Raw genomic sequence first — 26,195 nt, 5'->3', positions numbered from 1 at the left:
ATAACAGTTTTTAGCATAACAAATGACAGAGTTTGTACTAAAAAGTGTTTTTAATAAAGAACAGAAATCTGAGAACCAAATTAATGACATATTGTGTTACTCTGGGCCACAAAACCAATCTAAAAGGGATAGTTCACCAAAAAATGAAAATCTTATCAGTATTTATTCACCCTCAGGTGGTTGTAAACCTTTTTGTTTATTTCTTCTGTTAAACAAAAGAAAAAGAAAAGAAGAAAGCTGAACACCATTTACTTACATTGTAGGATTACCAACTATTAATTAAGTTTTTAGCTTTCTTTAAGATATCTTAGTTTGTGTTAAACAGAATAAAGGAACTCAAACAGGTTTTTAACCATTGAAGGTTGAGCAAGGCCCAATCCCAATTCTACTCCTTACCCCAACCCCATTGTTTGGTGTCCCATTTCTCTTTAGCTTAAAAGCGTAGGGCTAAGGGGAAGGTATAGATAGCCCTTGAAACTGAAATTTTTTTTTGAACCACACTTGAAACAAAGGGTTAAGAAAATTTCCCAGAATACACCAGCCACAACAACAGCTCTTTTTCAAGGGGAAGTGTAAGGGGTAGGGGTACAAAAATAGAATTGGGATTGGGCCAAAATGAAAACAGAATAATTTTTTGGTGAACTATCCCTTTAAGTTGCACATGTAGAAAAAGACAAAAACTCACATTTTTTCTTTTATGCCAAAATCATTATAATATTAAGATAATCTTCCATTAAAACATTTAATCAATTTCCATATAAAAATGTAATTTTTTGATTATTAAAGAACTTAATTTGGACAACAGGAGATTTTCTCTTACTTACTTAACCTACATATTCCAGATTTTAAAATAAGGGCATCTCAGTCGAAAATTGTCCCATCATAACAATCCATACATCAATGGAAACCTATTTATTCAGTTGATGTATACATCATAATTCAACAAATATGATACTTTTTACCTGTTTTTTTAGTTCAAGGTCACATATTTACCTCACCTATTTAACAGAATTGGGCGAGGCAGTGGCGCAGTAGGTAGTGCTGTCGCCTCACAGCAAGAAGGTCGCTGGGTTGCTGGTTCAAACCTTGGCTCAGTTGGAGTTTCTGTGTGGATTTTGCATGTTCTCCCTGTCTTTGCGTGGGTTTCCTACGGGTGCTCTGGTTTCCCCCACAGTCCAAAGACATGTGGTACAGTTGAATTGGGTAGGCCAAATTGTCTGTAGTGTATGAGTGTGTGTGTGGATGTTTCCCAAAGATGGGTTGCGGCTGGAAGGGCATCCCCGGTGACCCCGGATTGATAAGGGGACTAAGCCTACAAGAAAATGAATGAATGAGTAAATGAAACACAATTACTTATATCCACTATACGAATTACACATTGATGATCAAGGGGGTCAACTTTCTCGGTTATGTTACTGTAGAGACGAGCTTCTGTCATTTTATGTATTTATTTAAAAACCGAAAACCTATTTAGGTCTTCAGTGTTTTGAGAAATATTTAGTGTATTCTGACCTATATTATCATCTGATTTTCTATTTCAGGTCCAAATATACAAACTATGCATCTAATGTTACTTTATTTTAGGCTATATGAAGAAACATATGTAGTCTTGTGAACACATATAATGTCTGTCAGTGCTCTAAATCTGCCTGGTGAATGCATTTTTTTTTAGATTATTAACATTATTATTATAAAGTGAACTTTTTCTCTATTTTAAAGGGTTAATCCCTTAAAAATTGACATCTTATATGGGGATAAAGCATTAAATAGGAGGGTCTATCCCCCACACCCCAACCCGCCCACCCTCTCACTCTTGTAATTCACACCCTGCTTATAACCCATTTGAAAGTCATTACTGCATATATTTATATAGGAAACCTGTAGGAAAAGCCCTACTGTTTATTTACACCAATAATTTATTTAGCAACAGACAGACAGACAGATAGACAGATAGACAGATAGACAGATAGATCGATAGATAGATAGATAGATAGATAGATAGATAGATAGATAGATAGATAGATAGATAGATAGATAGATAGATAGATAGATAGATAGATGATAGATAGATAGACAGACATTAAGGTGCTTGAAGACTCCCAATCGTTAAGCAACCAACAATCTATGAGTGGTGACTAAACATTTCAGAGCTGTTGATTGTGAGCCCAGACTTGAAGACATGATCACACTGAAATGGCATCAGCCTTGTGAAAGACACAACAAGACAGTGGAAACAATAACGACAACACTGAAGCGCTTGGAGGAGAGAGTTACGCAAGAACACAGGTGCTACTGTTCAACACGCACACACACACTATAGTCAGCTACATATTTACTCCAACTTTTAGAAAAACAGGAACATCGTGCTCATGAAAATATCTGCTTCCCTTTTCTCCATCCCCTCCAGCACAAGACAAAGGCATTTTTCATGAGTGAGCATGAAGGATGTGAACGCAGACGTTTGGAGAATGTTCGGGTGTTCGACCAAAACATGAAAAACACTTATTGGTGACCCCGTTTGTACCAGTGAGGGTCACAGTGCCACAACCTGCCATAAAACATGTTTTGGTGTGTGTGTGTGTGTGTGCGTGTGTGTGAATGTGAGTCAATGCATATATGTGTGTCTGTGTGTGATATTTTGTGACCGAGTCCCGTGTTTTCCGTTTCTTGGAAAGGAAATGGTACCTAGCGACAAGATGAAAACACAGGAAGTGCAAGCTGCGTTCCTCACATTCCAGTATTGTTTCGGTGTGTAGACACACACACACTTGTAAACTAAAGGATAAAAACAAACACATGTGACGGTTATAATATGATAAACATCATATATAAAGAATTAGTCTTGCTTAAAGACTGTCGATTAACACGTTAACTTAGCTAAATAAATTATTTACATTTATATATTATATTAAATTATATCCTCAGTTTATTTAGTCATAAACTGTAACATTTTTAACGGATTTTAATAGTATTGATCTTTTAATATTATACTGTAAACAATGCTGGGGTATTTCAATCCAGATCTGGGTGTAATACGGACTAAACCAACTGACTTAAATTCATTCATTTATTTTCTTTTCGGCTTAGTCCCTTTATTAATCTGGGGTACCCACAGCGAAATGTACCACCAACTTATTCAACATATGTTTTTCACAGCGGATGCCCTTCTAGCTGCAACCCATCATTGGAAAACATTCATACACACATTCCTGACAATTTTTAAACTTAACCAATTCACCAAAACCACATGTCTTTCTTCCCTGAGGAAACCCATGCAAACACAGGGAGAACATGCAAACTCCACACAGAAACGCCAGCTGACCCAGTCGGGGCTCGAACCAGTAAACTTCTTGCTGTGAGGCGATTGTGCTACCCATTGCTTCACTGTGCTGCCTCTGGGCAGTTTTTTAATAAAATTTATAGGACCAAATTGAACCCAATGTTTGGGTTGGTCCATATTTTCCCTAATTGGGTTTAAATAACCCAGTATTTCTTAAAGTGTAATAACTATTAATATGTATATTGTCTAAATTGTATAATTTGATGCATATCATTGACATATTAGTAATATCCATTCCATTTAAAAAATGCTGGGTTAATTCTGTCAACACATTTTTTAGTTAATTGTGCAGGGTTACAACAGCTGGGTGTCTGGGGTACAGCAACCACACTGTTGGGATGCCCTTGCTTGGTCATCCCAACTGAAAGTGCAGTAAGTGGTTTTCTCACCTGAGTTGGGTTAGTTTGTCCCAACCAGTTTATTTATTTTTTATGGAACTTTCTGGATTCATCATGACGTCAGACAGTCACGGAGCTTGCAACAAGCAGAATTACATGGTAAACTAAAATTAACTATGTAAATGTTTACCAGGCGATGTGGTGGCACAGTCGGTAGTGCTGTTGCCTCACAGGAAGAAGATCGCTGGTTCGAGCCTTGGCTGGGTCAGTTGACGTTTCTGTGTGGAGTTTGCATGTTCTCCCCGTGTTTGTGTGGGTTTCTTTCAGGTGATAACTGGTGTCATTTGAACGGGAGCGGGCGGTCTAACAATATCGCTCCCGACTACCGTGTGAGCGAGCAGGCGTATGTATGTGTGTGAATGGAAGAGCATGATGCTGTTTAGCTTGTTTGTTGCTGTCTATGTGTGTGTGTGTGTGTGTGTGTGTGTGTGTGTGTGTGTGTGAATGAGAGAGAGCGCTTGGTGCTGTCTATGTGTGTGTATGTGAGGGAACAGGTGCAACGGGTTGAAAACGGAGCGAGTCGGGCAGCGGGACAACAACTGCTGAATATAAGTGTGAGCAGTCAGGTTCGGACTAAAACCTGGTGGGAGCGGGATTAAAAATTTAGTCCCGCGCAGATCTCTACTCTGGTTTCCCCCACAATTCCACAATAACACATATACTGGATAAGTTGGCGGTTCATTCTGCTGTGGCGACATCTAATAAATAAAGGGACTAAGCTGAAAAGAAAAGGAAATAAAGGTTGGAAAGGATGAGAAAACAAATAACCCAACGTTTAAGCCATATTTAACTCAGCAACTTGGTTATCCTAGCCAACTGGTTGGGTTAAATAAACAACGCAGCATTATGGGTTAAATGAGTAAATCAAGCACTTGGGTCAAAACGACCTAACGTGGGTTCTGTATCATAGTTACTCAGCACCTAGGTTGGGGTTGGGTTATTTTTCAACCCAGCATTTTTTGTGTATAATGTATAAAGTGTATAATGTGCAGAAATGCAAAATAATCATACATTTCAATTATAGTCATTTATTTATTTTTTTTCGGCTTAGTCTCTTTATTAATCTGGGTTCACCACAGCTGAATGAACTGCCAACTTATCCAGCATATGTTTTACACAGCGGATGCCCTTCTGGGTGCAACCCATCACTGGGGAACATCCATCCGACGATACACTACGGACAACTTAGCTTTCCCAGTTCACCAACACTGCATTTCTTTTCTTCTTGTGGGGGAAAACGGAGCACCCGCAAGAAACCCACGTGAACCATTTCAATTGTAATTAAATGTAATTATCTATAAATTATTTTATGGTAGTTTAGACAAACACACATATATCAATGTGAACCAATAATATTGTAATCTAAACCTTGCATTTGCATTTCATTAACAGAGTATTAGCATACGTTGTTCATTATAATAACCCCTCTCTGGATTTCTGTTAATGCAGTTAGATCATCAGCGTAATGAAGAAATGATGTAATGGTAAATCTTTTTAATGAAGTTGACCTGAGTTTGTCTTGCCACACACACACACCATGCATTTCTGCTCATTTTAATGGAGAGCAAATCTCTGTGGACTTGCATAAGCCTCTGATCTCTATATCTCTCTCTTCTGAGTACTGTGAGTGATGTTATTTACTTAGAAAACCTCCATCTGAGCATCTGTTCCCTCCTCATTAATTTCACCTTTTCATCCCACACTTCATCGCAAGTTTTGCTAGAGGCACCCAAATCAAAAAGACTTTAGGTTGTTTGTGTAATAGTACCTATTTTAAAAACTTTTTGAGAATTATCTGGGTTTACCTTGTACAAGTATCACCAATCTAATATTCATGCTTAATGTTAATAATAACCTTTTTCCAACTTTTGTCCAACCATTTGTGCAGTAGGTTGCTAAAGTACTGATACATTCTTCACAATATTGTGTGGCCAGAACACCCTGGCAACTGCATAGCATGTGATAAACACACTGGCTGTGACTGCTAAAAATGAAAAACTGGTAAACCAAGCAACTGCAGATCAGCATGTTAGAAATAACATCTAGACACTTTTAACAGCTAGTGAGATGCTAAAAAGAACACAGAGTAACCATCACAGCATAGAAGCTGTATAGCAACAAGCTGAGATGCTTTAAACATTTTGGCAACCATAGAACAGCCTAGAGAGCTCATAATAATGTGCTGAAAGCAACCCATAGTATGCAACAGTTTTATAGCAACATATTGGGAACCAACCACAGGGTTGCCAGGTCCAAGAAAAAATAATCAGTCCAACGAGAACTCAAAATGCACCCAAAAGCAATTAAATGTAGCCCAATGTTTTACATGTCCAATCAGAGTCAACTGCTGTGTTGCGAAAGTATAAGAGTTTACCATATCTTCGGATATTTAGTGATAAAGATACAATATGCTTTATGTGGTGTAAACATAACTGGCATTCTGCTCTTTTAATATGTTACCTTTACCTGGGATATCACAGTGATTTGTATATTTGATATGTTAACTGGCTACATACAGTACAGTATATCCGATTTTGTTTATGACTTATTGTAGTGGTTCTGGACCCCCCGAGAGGTCGCGGGACAATGAAGGGGGGTCGCCAGGTGACCTAAAGAGAAAAAAATAGTCGTTTATAGCGGTTTATAGTTACTACTATATAATTACTATAGTATCTTTTAGTTACTGGTTCTGTGACCCCGGGGGTAACTACATTACATTAAAGACACAGTAATAGCGCCATATGCAGCAGATTGATTTTTATAACACCAGGTTAAACTTTCTGGCCCATTTACAGCACTCAAATACATTTAAAAAAAATTAAACGAAGAATAGACCTGTGTCTATTAATGTGTGTACGCCATTGCATGCAAAGTTTCTGTATTTATAACCACCTCAGAGTATATTGGGGATTACGAGTAAAAAAGTCACGGGCAAAAAAGTTTGGGAATCCCTGACTTATTGGGCAGAGAAAAGCTGTAGCCATCTAATATTGTTTAATTAATCAACAATCAGTGTAATGGTAAATGAAGAGAACAAAGAGTCCAGTTGATGGAAGGTTTGAAAGGAAATGGCATGCTCCTCATAAATATATATACTTCCAATTTAGGTATTTTACAGTTTTTCTCAGTGGCTTTGGTGCATTTCTCACAACAATATTTACATTTGCACAACAGGTAATGCATTTCTCTATACAATTAGTCATTTGTACACATCCTAGTAGCAGTTTCTTATTCTTTCCAACACATTGCAGATGCTTTTGGACATGCATCAATTGCTTTCATACAACTCTCTGCTGTTTATAACATTATCATTTGCTTATGTCATGTCAGTCAAAATGAACTAAACTTGTAAATGCTGAATGGTCATTTCATATAAAACTAATAGTCCTTATTTTATTAGCTGAGTCATTACATACAAAAATGTTGAACTAGTTGTCAAAATCTGTCAAGCAAATTTTGTAAAACAAATTTAAATCTTTAATTTCCTGAAAATGTCTTTAAAATTTAACAATTTTAAAAATGAGTTACAGACCTGTGTATGTTGTAGGTTCAGTTCCAATATGTACTGCGATATTGTTTACAGTTGTGCACAGTTGAACCCAAAGGGAGTTCATGTTTGTTGTAAATAAGGGTGTGTTTATTCTTTTGCACAATGCTGTGAGTAAATTAGAATTGCAAAGAGCAAATGCAGTAAACATGTGAAACATACATATTCAGTGTCTTGTACTCAGTTACCTCACTAAATGCAGTGATGTCTAACTTTACTGTAGTTTTCAAATGGATGTGCAAACAGTATATAGCGCTGTCTTGAGCATTTTCAGGAAGTGTCACCAACATCTGATTTTTTTATGCATTGAAAAAATGTCCAAAGTAAACTGTCATAATTAAAACATGACTAAGCCATTTGATTATCTTGTTCATAAACAATGGTGTCAGGACTTTTCATTTTGATGATACTGACACTTTGATTGACATGAGTACTTGCTTTTGAGGAATGAACTATCCATTTTGAGCATGTGCACGCTTTTGCAGGTTATCAGCTAGGTTTTGCAGTTTACTAATTGTTTTGAGAAATGCATTAACTGTTGCGCAGAAATGCACTGGTGTTGTGAGAAACGCACCAAAGCGACTGAGAAAAATTGTAATTCAAAACACATTTCGATGTATTTTTGCCCAATCCATCACAACATAGAAACTGCATATTAACGATCTAAAAACACAACCTAGAAACCTAGTGTATAAAAAATTAGGAATGTCCAGATCCGAACACGTGATTAGAAATCGAGCCAGATTGCGCAGTTTCACACGATCAGAATTGGACATTACCTCCTGATCAGTACTCGAAAATATATTCTCATAATTTTTTAACTCATCTAAAGTTATGCCGTGGCACAGAGTTAAACCTCTTTCTCTACTTCAAACAGAAACAGCGATGTGTGCGGCATGACTTTACTTTGTTGCAAAGAAGGTATCAGTATAATAAGGTATATGCTTGGTGGCTATCTTTGAAACGCCGCTTGGGCATTCTGTCTGAATGGGGAAACATCTAATTCTCCAAAACTGTTTGACAAGCTTATGATTACATTACATATTAGGAATCACCAGTAAAATTATACAACAGCTGTCTCTTGAGTTTTGTTTCGAAACGTACAAATCAAACAAAATGCATATTTTCAGGTTGTCCAAGCTAATGCACACTCAAAAGAAAAGAGATCACGTCACCAACCTCATGGCCGTTCTACACATTATCATCCTCTGAATGAGGATCATCAGATTGCGCTGGTCTTCTGAATTAATTCACAACTTGATCTTGATTATAAATCTCCTCCAGAAATGACAGTGACTCTTTGTTTATAAGTTTGTGGTGATGTGTGTTTGACAGGATGGACTGTACCTCATGTTCCTTTCATACAGATTACAAAACCAAAGTGTAGTTCAAGTGTAGTTTGTTCATGTAAAAGTACAGATTTCAAGCTTTATGTGGCTATCCGTCTTATGTATGTGAAACAAGTATTCACTGAGATTCCAGGGTGTTTGTTGAACACAAAAAACTGTCATGAAAATACAGTCCGAGCCCCTTCACCGGAGAAACGTCAATCTATAGCGATCGCTGATTGGCTCATGTACTCGTAGGCGGGGATTAATTCGCCATGTTCCCTGTTACACTTTTTTCCCCATTCAAAACTATACGAGTGACATGTCTTTTGTATTTTAGAGTGTTTGATAGAACACACTGATAATCGTAGAATCGTATCCCTGCACTGCACCAAAACAGCAAAATCCATTGCAACTTAAAATCTGTTTTCAAACCACCTTGAACATAGCTATATGACAACACCCTGACAACCGACCACATAAAACTGCACAGCAACACAATAATAAAAGCTTTGGCAACATCCCAAAACAAGCCAGAAACCACACAGTAATGTGTGAAAAACATATCTGCATAGCAATCTCATTGCAACAAAACCATCACAACATTAGGGTTGGGTCGATAGACCGATGGCCAAAAGACATCACGATGCTGAGCCGGCATCGAAATCTTCCACCCCGCCCCCATCACAGCACCAACCCTCTCACAAAAATACAAACTTAGGCCCCGTTTAGACTAATACGTCTTAGTTTAAAAATGTCATTTTAGAACGAAAATGATCCACGCCCACACTGGCATTTCTGAACAGCCCTCTGTCCACACTATAATGTGACCACACACACACAGACAGACACTCTGTCATGCGCTCTAGCATATATGTCTAAGCTCCAAGCATTCAGCAGGTGTTTCGAGCACAAAACCCCAGAGAGCAGTGCACGTCAGACAGTTTATCAAGGATGTACCGGTGGTTTGCGTCTCACTATGGTTGTTAAACATGATGTTTATTTAATCTTGTCTCTATCTAACGACTCTTGGGTCTTTTGAATCTGTCAGGTAACGTGTCATAGCGCCAGTACACTGCTTTAATCTTTCGCTTTCACGCTTGTACTTAGTCATTTTAGCGAAAACTTCAGATACTGTTGGTTGGTTCCTGTTGGTCGTGCAGCTATTTAAGCAACCAAGTTTGTTGACGCCATTATAACGTCACAGATCACTCTCTCTATTCATGTCAGTGTCGTGCATAAAAAAGTGATTGACAGGTGGTAACTGTGTAAGTTATCTTTATATATTTATGATTTGCTTATGGGTAAAATAAAAACCATGCAGGTCAGGTAGTTAAAATGGTAGGCTACAAATAATTAAGTTGTTATGAATTAATTATTCATAAATAATTTTCCAATGCCTATGATGACGATGTCATTGTCCATTGGACGTTAGACTTTTCACATTTGACATTGTACGATGCCAAATTGGTCGACATCACCAAAGAAGCTAAAAATGCTAACACGCAACCATACAGTAAACACCCATCACAGAACATTCTAGAAACAGTTATGTGCTCAAAGTCACTCAGAACATACAGTTGTAGTCAGAATTATTAGCCCCCCTGAATTATTTGCCCCCGTTTATTTTTTTCTCTCCAATTTCTGTTTAACGGAGAGATTTTTTTCAACACATTTCTAAACATAATAGTTTTAATAACTCATTTCTAATAACTGATTTATTTTACCTTTGCCATGATGACAGTAAATATTTTTCTAGATATTTTTCAAGACACTTCTATACAGCTTAAAGTGACAATTAAAGGCTTAACTATGTTAATTAGGTTAACTATGCAGGTTAGGGTAATTAGGCAAGTTATTGTATAACGATGGTTTGTTCAGTAGACTATCGAAAAAATTTAGCTGAAAGGGGCTAATAATTTTGTCCTTAAATTGGTCTTAAAAATTTTATAACTTCTTTTATTATAGCCAAAATAAAACAAATAATATTTTTTCCAGAAGAAAAAATATTATCAGACATACTGTGACAAATTTCCTTGCATATCAAAACATTGGCAACTAACCATCAGGACACAAAAAATTTAGAACACCCAAATTTAGAACAAAATTTTAGAAACCAGATTAAAATGCCCTGGCAATCTCTCCACTTTACATAGAAACGCAATAGCAACATGCTGAAAACAAAACAAAACCCAGGCAGCCATCTTGAAAACCCTAGCAACCATGTAACAATACATTTGAACTTACATTTATTTACATTTACTTATTTGCTGTATGCAAAGTGACTTGTTAGTTATATGTACCATATCCCTACAACCACATAGCAACGTTATAGCAACCCTCTTAAACGCCTTTTAATGAAGCAGCACATTTAACTCATAAGATTTTGTGGAGCGTCTGACATCATGATAACACTAGCCAGGGAGATCATTAAGTCATTAGTCTCCTGGCTAATTGTGTCTTTCCTTGGCAAATGGAGCCATTTACATGATGAATGGCACGAACACAGTCACAGTGAGGAGGTCTCGGAGCAGCAGACGACCCTCATCAGTCGTTCTGCAGCTATATAAAGAGCTGTAGTCCATCACCATGATGGAGAGCGAGCATTCATGAATACTGCATGCACACCCTAACTTTAGCACTGAGCACCGCTAGAAGCTACAAGGAGAGTCCATCCTCAAATTTAGCTACAAGCGCAACAACAATGAAAACAACAACCATTAACAAGAACCTCAGATAAAAACTACATCAACATGTTTAAAAAGGCAGCTTTTAAAGCTTTAGTGGCGATATCAAACCAATGCTAATTGCTAATGCTAACTTGTACTGATATGAATAACATCTAAAAATACAAAGTTTGTGGAAAGGACGTGCTGTCAATTGTTACTTTTTTTAAAAATGATAAAGAGGTGTAATGATACTTTACACCCTGAACACCCAAGCAACTGCATACTAACATGCTAAAAACACAAATAGCACCTTAGCAACATATTGGCAAAAACACCATGGCTGTTTCTCAATATGCAATCTTCAGCGGTCTTGCGCCCTCGTGTTACGTCATCATCAGCTGCAAAAGGTCAGTTCCAATACTCAAGACCGCAAGAACAGAGGATGCGTGAAACTTCCCGGATGTGATCTTGATTTCGAGAACGCACCGATGCAGACTTGAGCACTGATCTCGCTCTAGAAGTCCCAGAAGTCATTGCAACTGGAGGTGGGAAGTGCAGCATTTTATATAGATCTATTATTAAAGTTCAGAGATATCACTTATTTACCTTAGGAGTTTCCCTAAATGTAACAGGGAATATAAACATTACCATGTATCTCTTAATAAAAGAATAAACACATTAGGGGTGTTTGTTTGCTAAAATTCCTATTAAAATATGTTTTATTTATATTGTGCAACATACATTTATAATGTTTAAGTATAGTATATATTTTGAAAAGGGGAAAAACAATCAATCGTTGTATGAATGCTGTGATGTTTAAATAAATTTTCATTAAAAACACGTGAAGGTCATGAGACCATCAGGAAGAACGCAGAATCTTATTTCTCACAGGATGCGTTCTCTGTTCTCGCCGTCTCCCGACATCGTTCTTCCGAGGACACCTAGCAAGACGGATCTCTACAAGAATGCAAGTCCGTTCTCTGCATTCTTGGAATTGAGAAACAGCCCATGTCTCCCCATAGACTGATTTTACGTGGTGGCCATTTAAAAAGCGAAATCGAGGCTGCGGTGGGAAGAAAACCTGGAAGTATCGCCTGGAGTCACACAGGAACATTGTGTACCTGACTGCATATCTTGTCAGTGAAGAGAAAGTGACACAAACTTATTATTTCACTACCATCCAAGTGATCCGAAGGACCGTTCTTAATGGATAGTGAAAATAAAAAAGGATATCAGACCTCATTTTTTGCTACATCAAGTGAAATGGCTAAGGTTTTCTTTTCCAAACTTACGTTTTAGATGCCATTCATCAAACTCAAGTTGATGAACTTGAGTACTTCACCGATGTTTACCAAGTGCAAACACAGACGAGTGATCCGCTGACGACTTGACTGATCTTCGCAGCTTTAAAACGATCCAGTGTCTGTGTATCTGTGTTTGCACCTGGTGAAGTGTGCTGAACTGATGACCTTCAGGCTAATCACAGTAATAGCAATCTATGACAAATCAGCGGCATTTAAAAACTTGTTAAATGGTGCTTAAATGGTAGTGGGATATTTCAGTACCGCAACAACACAATTACAAACAACACAAGGGTGTGCTACAGATGACTGCATTGTTTTATCGCTCACCTGTCCATAGGTTTCCCTATGGTGTTTACCTGGTGCTTTAAACTGAAGCCTAGAAGGACACCAAAGTGTATTACTCTTAAAGAGATTTTGATTTTGAGTGGTGCCTATTATGCTTTTAATTGTTTAAAATAAGCTGAACTGAATAATATTAAAGTTTACATCATTTCTGCATTTTAAAATCGCGGCAACAGCTGGAAGTTTGTAGTGCACAGAATGTTGTTGCAATGTTTACAGTACTAATCCTATACTTCCAGGTTTCTTCCCACCGCAGCCTCGTTTTAATTTTTTAAAGCGGCGTCCACGTGAAATAAGTGAAAGCCTCCTAAAGCCTGCTTTTCACTGCACATGACAAATGCAAAGCGACAGACCGAAGAGTAGTCCCCGAGCTGCGTGGAGGCTGCTCTATCTCCGTATGTGAGAAATTTGGATACGAATTGAGCTGCGGATCCGTTGAAATATTTGAACTCCTGGGAGACCATATGCGACAGGCCTACCGGATGTGATGTATTCCAGTGTTGTCCAAGCAGGTCCGTGTGCGTGAGATGAGAAATAGTCGTTTTTTTTTTTTTTTCTCAGAAAAAGTCTTAACACCCTAGTACTTGCAGAATAGCATGCTAAGAACATCTTAGCAACCAAACATAACCTTGGCAACCATGTGTAACCCATTGGATTACATTTATTCATTTAGTAAACTCTTTTATTCAAAGCAACCTACAAGTGAGGATAAATACAGCACTTCAAATCATCAGAGAGATCCAGTATAAAATTGCTTTGCTAAGTCTCAAGCTGGTCAGGCTGCCCAGCCAAAACCAGCAATGTTCAGCTTAATCCAGGCCGGCCAAGGTGGTTTAAGCTGGTCATTTTTCAGCCTGACCAGTTAAGACCAGGCTGGAAATGGCTGGAAGCCTGCCTGGAATGGCCAAAACCCCTCTAAAACCAGGCTAATCAACCAGCTAAAACCTGCTGAAAAAAAAAACAGCTTAAACAAGCCTGAGTTATAAATACTCTTTTTTTTTTTTTTCTTCATCTGAGCATACGGTGAAGAATGTGCCATTGGCAGTTGGTTTGTCAAGACTACTCACCTGTATAGAGCACACTGAAAATTGTACAATGTTTTCTAAAAACATGGGCATGTCGATAACAAAGTGTCCGGTGCATATGAAGTGGAGAGAGTGTGGGATTCTACTCAATAATTTAAAATTCACTTAGATTAATTATATATTATATTAATAATATATTATAATAATATAATACATTAATTATAATTAATTCTAGAATTTTTGCTTTGACTTGTAGTACTGTTCATAAACCATATAATGACAACCAGTCATATACCCTACCTAGGTAGCAAAGATTTCTGGCACAGCAGGCATTCATCCGACACTTGCATACAGAATACCTTGGCAAGATATAAAATGTAGTATTTGGCCTAGATGTTAATGATAATTATGTGGGCCATGTAAGTTTGGCCTTTCTTGACCCATTTTAAAATACATTTTATTACTTTAAAAAAAAAGTTCTAACAAAAAAATTCTAACAATCAGGTAGCTTCGAGACAAGGCACAGCCATAGCACACCTAATGCGCAATGATTCATGGGTTTATCAGTTTCATTGCAGTCGTGACACACCAACATATCTGGCCCAGTTCAGGCTCAGTTTTGGGTCATTAACTTGGCTGAGAATTGGCCCAGATATGGTCCATGGTTAGCCCTTTTCTGAAAGCTAGACTTGGTCCTGTCATGTACTGTAATTTACTGAGGCAAGTGGGCCAACAAAAGCTAATTGTGTGGGCCAGACCAGGGCCGGAGATATTTTGCTAAGCAGGTAGAAAGCATACAAAACTGTACTAATAATATTGAGATTACCTTTCCAACTGCATTTTAATATACTAAAAACACTAGTAAGAGTGTGACAACCACTTACATTATGTTAAATGGCAGTTGCAAATATTTCACCCTGATGTCAACCAGTCATCACTTAAAAAAAAAAAAAGAGTTCTCATAAAACAGCACAAGGAATGCAAAATGAGTTGAACAGAGGCCCAAAAAAGTACATCAGAAGATCTTCTGACTGTCGCTGCATGCTTGGATTTGGCCATCAGCCAAATTTCAGTGGTGTTCAAGGCCTATGACAGGTCTCAGCACAGTTCATGAAGGGATCCAACCTCCCACAAACCTACACTCACACACACAACAGTGAGCAGTGAGAAGAAAGCCGCTCTTTTCGCTTTCTTCTTCCTTGTAAAAGACTCTTGCACATACTGCTTGTGAATGGCAGACCTGCAGATGGAGAAAGAGAGACAGACATCAGAAAGATAGAGCATGGAGGAATGTATCGCTGAAGGGGTGCTTATACTTAGCTTTTATCTTTTCTTCTGATAGCCAAAAAAGCGGGAGAAGAAGGGATTGAGCATGAGAAAGGAGAAAATCTAATTTAGGAGAGTTTAAAAGGTCATGTGCTAAACTTTTGCACCATTTTGCCCGCCAAGGCACAATGTTAGATCAAGTTTTTTTTTTATTTGCTAGGGAGTTATTCAGATTTATGATCACTTACTACCCTTTGTTTAAAAATTAATTACACTTTTCCTACTATACTTTTAATTTTTAAATATGCAAATGATATCAGTTTTTTTCCAGGCTTTTAAGATTTGCCAGAAAAAGCCAAGCTAGATCTTACACTCACATCATTTGCAGGTACTTTAGGTCATTCATCCAGACCTGACGAGCAGCCACGTCATCATAAACAAATTTTGAGATTAATATACATGCCTCAGGCTGCGTTTGATAAGCCACATTTCCTAGTAAGACGACAATAAACATTTTCCTCCCTTAGTGAAATTTTAAGTATTATTTATTTTTATTTAGCTTACTATGTATGGGAATGTGGGACTTTTATTTTAAAAACTAAAGACCCATATTCTTTATTATGCATAGAGTGGAGGAACTATGACATCAACTTGTAGGCTAATCGGCTGCTAGCATAAAACTAGTTCCCTCGATAAAATCCCTATATGATATCCCCATAGGCTTTTTGAAGATTGCAAATAATAAGCTCTGTGTTCAAACACTGTTCATTACCATTACACGTTTTGTCTAGCTGGATAATCCTCATAAGAAAATACAACTTTTAGCACTTATGGATCTTACATGCAAACGCAAGAATTGAAAAGCTAACAATAGGCTATAAATGAACTACAGTGAATTCAGGGCGCACGCCTGCGACGTCAGCACCACCCTGACACAGACAAATTATCAAGCTTATATTTAGAAATAATGTCCATGACAAAGAGTTGATCTCACTGTTTATTATATTATAATACACACTATATACTATAAACAAATAACTACGCAAAAATAAATAGACCTACATGCCTTTTGGATCGTTTTTACTTGGGAAATACATTTTGTTTTGCTTTACGGTTGTTGTAAAAGTTTTAAAACTGTATGCATAAATGTGCCTACATAGTATTATCATCAGACATATTTAAATAAGTGTATCGCTCGCGTGCACACAGCCTGCTTACCTTAACAGACGAGTGAGGAGTGTGGAGTGAGGAACAAGTCTATCAAATGCCTGCTAGTTCCATCACTAATAGAAAACAACATTCAAAATTAATTTTATGTCACAGAGTACAGCGAAAAGCAGTCCATACAGTCACATATGCTATACATTTTAAGGAGTGTAAATATTTCAGTTATGACAGAGTTAAATGTGTTCAGATGAAGAAAAAACCCAACAAAAAATAAATTGATCACATTAAAAATAACAGTTTTATGTCTATATTTTTTTACACATTTGCATTACTGAGAGCAGGAAAGAGACAGGCTGCACAGGTAAGCAGTATCTTTATAATATCATTTAATTAAAATAAAGGATCAACAAACTAATCTGTCTTGACAGTCTTTACAATTAAGGGAATTTTTAACTCACAATATGAATTCACAATTAGAAAAATATTACACACTATAAAATACTATGCATGAAAATACTTAAATCACAGAAAAATCCAAATGCTCAACACAAGTGAGCTGAGCTCCAGACCAGATCAGCTCAATGACGCATAATGTCTCCGACACCACCTGTAGTCCCATACAAAGCAACTTGATATCAACCGTCCTTTTAAAAAAGCATAAACAATTTTAAAAATCAAGAGTGTGATGTAGCTGGTGTGTTTTATGTCGTAGAATAAATCATGAAAGTATCTTGAGTTTGTGTTTGCCACGAACCTTATTTAAGGTTCCCATTGAAATCCCATTGAAAAAACCCATAGACTTTGGAATGAGGGAACCGGAACTGCTAAAATGCTAACTCGCTTCTAGGTTCTTGCATACAATATGACACCATAGTTCCTCCAATCTATTACTGAGCAACAATCAAATGAGACATGTTCCAAAACAAAATGCACAAATTACAGATTCTATATTTAGAATCTGATCATTAATATTTACGACCAATCCAAATATATGGACCTTCTGATTGTAGCTGTATTCTATGGAGTAAGAAATGAGTATATAAAACCGTTTAAGTTTTTTTTTTTTAACTTAGATAAGCCATATACCATCTATGTAGGAATCAGAGAACAATTTAACAATTGAACTAATGCAGTATATGGCCTCTTTAAATAAATATAATAAAAATTGTAGCAAGTCTCTAATTTAAATCCGTCTCCACACACCAACGCTAGATGGCGCCGCTTATTCGTGCAGAAGTAAAAGTCTTCTCGATGTGTACATTTTAAGACTTTACGTTACCATTGTTATCATTATGCACAGTGCATCTAACAAGCATATAAAAATAAGGAAATTTCTGTAGAAGGCACAATCACATCCCTGAAGGAAACAGTAGCCTAATACAGCTCATTGTTAAGCATGCATTCTCAAGAGCACTGAAGGCACCGATGATGACAATGATGATCCTTACTGTAGAAATTACAACTGTGCTTCACTTTGATTTAAAATGCGATTAAACAATTTCTCACAAAAAATAGTGCTATTATCATATGAATTTAAGACTTAATGATTTAAGGCCTTAATTCAAGGAAATGGTCTTTTTTTTTGTAAGACTCGATGGAAACCCTGTTCATGTGGTAGCATTTACCCAGTTAGCTATATATTGTGCTATATTAGATCCTGTTATGTAGTACAAGCTAATGTAGTTCCCACAAATACCACACCTAGAACTAAAAATGGTTCCTAGTTCTTGTGGTGCGAACACTAAAAAGTTGATAATTATAGGACAATATTTTTAAGGAACTTTATATAAAAGCTGGTGACATGGTGGCGCAGTGGGTAGCGCTGTCGCCTCACAGCAAAAAGGTCAATGGTTTGAGCCCCGGCTGAGTCAGTTGTCATTTTTTTTTCTTTTCTTTTTTTTAACTTTTTTTTAATGAAGAAACAAGGGGAAAAATACAAATAACAGATAAAAAAATACTATAACACATACGAACCTAAATGAACAGTTGACTGGTCACATATTTTCTCACATGTCGCATTAACAAAAACATAAAGGAATCAGATTGCACTGTGTAAAGACATAACTACAATTCATTTCTCCCAATATTGCAGATATTTGTCCCTTTGTAGGTTTAAAGAAAAAGTCATCCTCTCCATATTTTAAACATTAGATATGATATCCAACCATTCAGATTTTGTAGGGGGTTATAGTTGTAGCCACGTTCGAGTCACAATTTTCTAACTGGTTGCTAAAAGTACTTTTAATAAATGCTTGTCTTTTACTGTTAAGTTGGCTGCAATATTTAACAGGTAATTTGTTGTAAAAGAAAGGTCCACATCATCACCAAAAATGTTACTTATTTGGCAGGACATATTACTCGCATTATGTCCTGCCAGTAAGAATAAGGCCGTACTCACACTAGGTACAGTTGCCTCGAACCGGGCCAAAGCACGCTTGTCCCCCCTCCCTTCTCCCCCGACTGCCCGCACTCACACCACAAACGGGCTTTGGCACGCTTACGTCATCGCTGCTGTGTTGTTCAGTGAGAAGCTCTCTCTCACTCGGCAGCACAGTGGAGATTTTTATAGTTATATCGTTTCAGTCGTTTGATATGCCGTCAAATATTTCGCCAAACAGTCCTTAGGGATGCGGGGACACGCAGTCAGATATTTCGCCGTACAGATCCACCACTTTTGGTGCTCATAAACAATCATTAAGTCTTCGTGCTGCAGGAATGAGGAGGTCTGCTGAAGGTGCACAGCTGTCGTGCAGTGAGATTTTTGCGTCTTTAATAAACTACGGGAATTTTGCGTTCACTGAACAGTAAGAATGATTAATAAATCCATATGAAACAGCCCCTTAAAAGTAGCGTCTCGCTTTCAGTTTCGGGCTTTGGCGCGTTTTGCACTCACACACAAGCGTACCGCGCCAAAGCCCAAGTGATCCGCGCTCAGGCCCACCTCTTCCAACCGGGCCAGGGCTGGCCAAGTGAACCGTGCTTGAGCCCGATTCGGCGCACTCACACTTCTCAAACGATCCGGGAAACGGGTCTGGGCACGGTAAGGATGGCATAGTGTGAGTAGGCCCTAAATGGCTGGCAAAATATGTGAAAGTGGTTTGCCAAGTCTTCTCCACATTTCCTCCAGCACTGTCCCCTGTCCTTCTCCCTTGTTTGTATGCATGTTAACTTGGGGGTTATAACGTATCTGGTAAGATTCCCCCAGCAAAAATCTCTCCACATACTAGAGCTGGAAGAGGTGGCCTATAGGTTGTCATTTCTGTGTGGAGTTTGCACGTACTCCCTTTGTTTCTGGGGTATTGCTCCAGTTTCCCCCACAGTCCAAAGATATGTGATGTAGGTGAATTAAGCTAAATTGTCCCTAGTTTATGTGTTTATGTCCTGGTCTTGGGGTTGAGCGATGGGCTAACAACTTACCTCGTAAAAACAAGATATTACGAAACACCAATATGGTGCAGCTAAATATCTGGATATAAATGGCCCTATGAGTAAGTAAGTATATAAAAGCTTCTAGAATATGAGCTAATTTAGTTCTCCCAAATAGAGTTCGTATAACTAAAATCATTCCCAGCCTGAGTCTTTTAATGAAATTATGTTTGACGGGTGAGATATTTACATTGTGAAAATTTCGTTTTTCATGACATATCGACATACAGTAAGTCACAGAACAAAGATAGAAATGGGGGAAAAGATAAATAAATGGTGGTTGAGGGGGAAATGATGGGAATATGATGGCAAAAGTAAAGATGGGAGAGGGCAAAACAGATGGGATCATGGTGGTAGTAGAGTTCAAGTGGCAGTTGTGACTGTCAGGTCGTGAGAGGTATATAGGGGGTGAGTGGAAATTAAAGGAAGGTACGATAAGGGTCGAGACTTCGGGAGATCAAGAGACAGAGATTAAAGAAGAAGAGGTGCATGAGAAGGTGAAAGTGTAACTGTAGGAAGTTAAATGGTTGGGAAGAGGATGCATCTGATGGAGGAAAGGAATGAGGGATGAGTGAAGGTGTGGAGAGGCGGACCATAAATCCTGAGGGGGCCGTGGCAAACACAGCTGTTTCAGAACAAGCAAGATATGAAGGATGAACAAGAGGGAACTTTGACACATAACTTCTGCACTGCTGTTTACAGACAAGGGATGTTGGGGAAAAACTTACATGCGACATCTGACTGAGTGTGGAAAGTGTGTGTTTTGGCCTGCGTCCCGCAACCAGGTGTGGAGGATAGCAAGATATCCATCCATCAGATTAGGCGACTCACATGAAAGGTTGCTTTGATTGAACACAAGCTAGTTTTGAAAGTGAATCTCCATTCTGTCATTTATTTTTAAAGAGCATGACGGCATACATCTCTATACCTCCTTATCTCTCTACCTCTGTTTTTCATGCAGTCGCTCCGTTGCTCAAATGACAGCTGTTTTCTTTGACAAGCAGATCTTCCTTGCCTGCAGAAACACACGCACATGCACATAACATCTCGAAATAAGAGAGCAAATGGTAATTACTCATTCTTAAGAGTCAAACAGCTGTTTGCTGCACGCGTTTACAGTCATTGAGAAAACACACAATGAAAAAACGGCCTGAGGGGTAACAACCGAAAAGGTTCTCTTAACGTTGGCAGATTTAGAAATCAAAAGAGCTACAGTAAACACATATGCTTTTATCCAAAATAACCCATTCTATCAGAGTGTTATTCATATGAATCAAGCTTAAAACCATGCCAATTCTAGTTCTGTCAGTTGAGCTAAAGTTACAAAGTCAACTACAGGAATAAAGTACACTTACTGGCCACTCTACTTGGTACACCTTAAGTACCGGGTTGGACCCACTTTTGCCTTCAGAACTGCCTTTATCCTTTGTGGTACTGGAAATGTTCTTTATAGACTTTGATCAATATTGACATGATAGCATTACCAAGTTGCTGCACATCCATATATAATACATTTGTCAGCTGCACGTCCATGATATAAAATATCCCGTTCCACCACAACCCAAAGGTGCTCTATTGGATTGAGCTCTGGTGACTGTGGAGGCCATTTGAGCAAAGTGAACTCATTGTCACGTTAAAGAAACCAGTCTGAGATGATTCACGCTTTATGACATGGCATGTTATCTTTCTGAAGGTAGCCATCCGAAGATGGGTACACTGTGGTCATAAAGGGATGGACATGGTCAGCAACAATACTTAGGTAGGCTGTGATGTTGACACGATGCTCAATTGATACTAATGGGCCTAAAGTGTGCCAAGAAAATATCCCCCACACCATTACACCACCAGCCTGAACCGTTGATACAAGGCATGATAGATCGATGCTTTCATGTTGTTGATGGCAAATTCTGACCCTACACCTGAATGTCGCAGCAGAAAACAAGACTCATCTGACCAGACAACGTTTTTCCAATCTTCTATTGTCCAATTTTGGTGAACCTGTGTGAATTGTAAGCCTTGGTTTCCTGTTCTTAGCTGACTGGGGTGGCAGCCGTTGTGGTCTTCTGCTGCTGTAACCCATCCGCCTCAATCCGTCTATCATATAATGCCACCAGCGGTATATTTGTATGGTTCTATGGTTGGGATTAGGGTTTGGGTGATATAACAAACTCATGTTACATAACTTCACACCAAAATTATGCTGGTATCACATTCTGCCTATTGCCCATCACATTCTGATTGTGCTACATACCTCCCATTTAAAAAGTAGATAGCAAATCTCAATGACGACATATGCTACCTACTTTTTGAATGGCAGCACAATCTTAGCGGTTAGCAAAGATCTTCAGAAAAAAGTACATCAAAGTATTAATTAGAAACTTGCTGATTACAATTTGAGACATACTTTAGATCACCTCTAAATCTCAGTTGTCTAAAACCATGCAGGGTGTCTCAGCAAACTTCCAAAGGGCCTCTAAATAGCTTAAAATATTTTCAAAATATTCAGATAAAGAACTAAACTGTGGCTGGAACACTAGGTACATCAAAATTTCAATGAGAGTACCATCACTAAAATGGTTTATTAAAGTCCAGTGCTTTTAAAGGGCCAATGTTCACATCTGCCCCAAAAGACTTGTCTTGAGGTTTCTAGCAATCCTGACGATCTTAATTACTTGGATCAAGTGTATTTAATTAGAGTCTGTGCTAAACTCTGCAGGACCGTGGCCTTCCAGGGAAACATTTTGGTCATCCAAAATCTCACTAGATATAGTAATCCTATAGTTCCCTCTGGTGGTCACTGTGGAAACAGCAGCTAAGAGTTTGCTGTGAATTTCTGTACTCAATCAGTTTCTTTATACTTATTTGTATTCTTTTAGATAAGTTAAATGTACACTAAATAAATATACACAACGCAGGAGTCATCTTGGAGTCACTTTGGAGAAAATGTAGCAAATGAGGTTTTGCCCTTCGTTTAGATGACATCGAATCTGGCTTGAGGCAATAACTATCATCCATTTTAACCTTCAGACTACAGGTCTCTTGTGAGGCTTTTTGGGTGGTTCCGACAGAACTTGTGGGATTGGGAAGGTATCTTTCTGAACGTGGAAGAAGTGGGTCATCAAGCTGGCAGTACAAGGTTAAAATTCACCATTAATTCACATCACACTCTCTGAGGAACACAAGGACACGATGCATTAAGGATCACCATGCAAAATCTCTTGCCTGCCCTCTGCCTCTGTAGCGGTTGTTGCCATGAGCGGTTCATGTATTTTCCGAGTTGTATGGAAAAAGAACTCATTTGCCATCCATTTGTATGCCAAATTTCCCTAATTACTTCTTAAAATAGAATTTAAAGACATATCCCATTCCAGAAAATCCTGAACGTCCAAGGAAAAGAGCTTACAGCTCTTACATTGAGGAAAATTGCAGACAGGCATCTACAGTCTAAGCATTGCTGATTTTTAACTTCTGGTAAAAGCGGTCCCTCTGAGGATTCTGTCAGGTGAAAATCATCGTCACACAACTATGATTTTGTACTAGGTAACAGGGGTGTCCAAGCTGCTCCTAAAAGCCAGTTGTTCTGCAGAATTTAGCCCCAACACATCTCCTCTGAGTTTTTTTTTTTTTTTTTTTTTTTTATGTTGTTGTTAATCTAAAGAACTTATTGAGCTGGTTTGGTTGTTAATTAGGGTTGAAGCTAAACTCGGTGGGGCAGTGGCACACTTCTCTTATTCAGATCTGCCTTTATCTAATCAACAGCCAATAGATAAAAACAAGTCTCCATTCTACAACTGCACTGTAAAAAATATCCGTTAATTAAGTTTCCATTTTTTGTGATTTACAGGTTTTTTTGGTTTTTCTGTTGTTGTTTTATTTTACGGTTATGAATTGCATCACAGGACTTTTATCTCTGCTTTGTCGACTTCTGATGTTTAAAATTCAACAACAAAGTGATTTTTATTGACGTTTTGGTCATCTAAAACAATACATTGTATAAGAAATATTACACATTTGCGCTACATTCATTCTTCCATTGCGTGGTGCCACACCAAAATTCATTCCCACCACAGATTCATTAGTTTCTCTTTCAAAACCTGCAGTTGTTGCTGTTTTTTATAGTGGGTTATAATCCCACCAAAATGTAAGTGAATTAGAACTTTTCTGTAATCGTAGTAGTGCTGTGTGCTAAATGTTTAACCCTTGAGGTAACATGCTGACTGACAGGGCTGTGCGATGTGTGAGGGCAGCAAACACAATGTGGCTTGCAGTTTTGATGAACACAGTTTCCATAATTATGTTTTATTTATAGATAACGGTTTATTCTGCATACAATGACTTCATCTTGCTGAAGTTTATGGATGTTTTACTTTACTTCAGGGCCATCAATGCCTTTCTGTATGTATATTAGAGACATTCAAAAATATTCCTAGCAAATCTAAAAAATCCTGGAGACTAACTTGTTACATAAACACACTAAATCACACTTTCTTGGCATTTATTTGAGTGTGCATAAGAAAATCTGTGCTTGAGCAGTGTATATTTGAGAGCATGAAATGTTTTGTGCAGAGGAAGTCGACGTGCAAGCAAAGAGATTTGCATGCTTATACTACATGAATGCTATCTCGACTTGTAATACTGTGTTCACAACATCTGTCATTAAAATAACCATACAAGTTAGTTGGAAGATCTGTGTAAAAGGCCTGCCACCACAGCTGAAAAAAATCCAGCACTAATATATATATATATATATATATATATATATATATATATATATATATATATATATATATATATATATATATATATGTGTATGTATGTATGTACAGTATGTACTGTATGTATGTGTGTGTGTAATGGGTCCAAGCCGCCATTCATTTGAGTGGAGAAATCATTCGTTTATGATCATGTTTTATTCCTATCACACATTAAAGTTAATTTTATATAAAGTCATAGTGTACACAACAATCTCTGGGTTTGCTGCATAACAAATACTAAAAATGTAACATTTTATAATAAAATGAATCATTTTCTGGCCATCAGATATCAGGCATGGACATATATATTGCGATCGTGATTTTCGAAATTATTTACTTGCTTTGTAAACGTTTATTATTGCCATTTCATGAGTCTCCCCAGTCAGTTGAATGGAGGGCTTTGACCCGGAAGCAGCTTCGCGTGACGTCACACTTAACAAGCGGATTGGTGGCTAGCTAGCAAAGTGCTATGCAGGTAAACCTGACTCTTCTGACCTCCAAAGGTGCTCTAGCAACCATGGTCATGGTCTTTGGTCCTTGTTAGGGCAACCGACTCCCATAGCTCATGATCCCAGCTCAGAGTGGGTTGGAAGCAGTAGGACCGGTGGGTTTATATATATATATATATATATATATATATATATATATATATATATATATATATATATATATATATATATATATATATATATATCATGCGCCTCTAAAGTCCAGATGTGGCACACATCAAGTGAACTGACTCATGCTTGATTTGTGTGAAGATAGGAATTGAAATAGGAAACTGAACCAACACTTCAACCATTCATTAATTTTCTTGTCGGCTTAGTCCCTTTATTAATTTGGGGTTGCCACAGCGGAATGAACCGCCAACTTATCCAGCTAGTTTTTACGCAGCAAATGCCCTTCCAGCCGCAACCCATCTCTGGGAAAACACTTTAACCAAACACGAAAATTGAAATGTGGTAAAAAAATAATATTTGATATATCTAGTAATGGATTCCACTGTGAAATACATGGTTGTGTGGAAGAATTAGATACCCATTAATTAGTTTAGTCATTAATTATTCTCCTTTATATCCACCTTCTGCTTGAGTTATCCATAAAGTAAAAATAAACACAAGTAATATAAAAAAAACTCAGCATATGTTAATAATTCATATACTGTAATGTGTATGCTTTATTCCAAGTCATCTAAGTTAATTTTTGGTTTGTTTTGTAAATTTAAAAAACTATTGATATTACTACTAGTTAAATACTACTGGTATTCTTCAGTGAGTTATGAATTACGGTATTAATTGTTTCGGCAGCAGAATAAAGGTAAATGCAAATTTATAATTTTTGACCTTATCTCTTGTAATTTTAAATGTTGTATATGTTGCAATTAATTTTTTTTAAACTTTAAAATTTAAATTACATCTTTTTTTTTCTAATTCCAAGTTGGCCTCTTAGAATTCAGATGTTTTTCTTGTAATTCAGATTTGCAATTTCGACTTGTTTTGAATTGTATAATTACAGAGATTACATAGATTGTTTGTATTTCAAGGTTTACATCTTGCAATTCTGATGTTTTTTCTTGTAATTCAGACATAACATTGCACAATTCTGACTTTTTTTTTTTATTTATGAACA

This window comes from Danio rerio, chromosome 22 (assembly GCF_049306965.1).
Source record: "Danio rerio strain Tuebingen ecotype United States chromosome 22, GRCz12tu, whole genome shotgun sequence".
Classification (NCBI taxonomy): Eukaryota; Metazoa; Chordata; class Actinopteri; order Cypriniformes; family Danionidae; genus Danio; species Danio rerio.
This window is presented reverse-complemented; position numbering follows the sequence as displayed.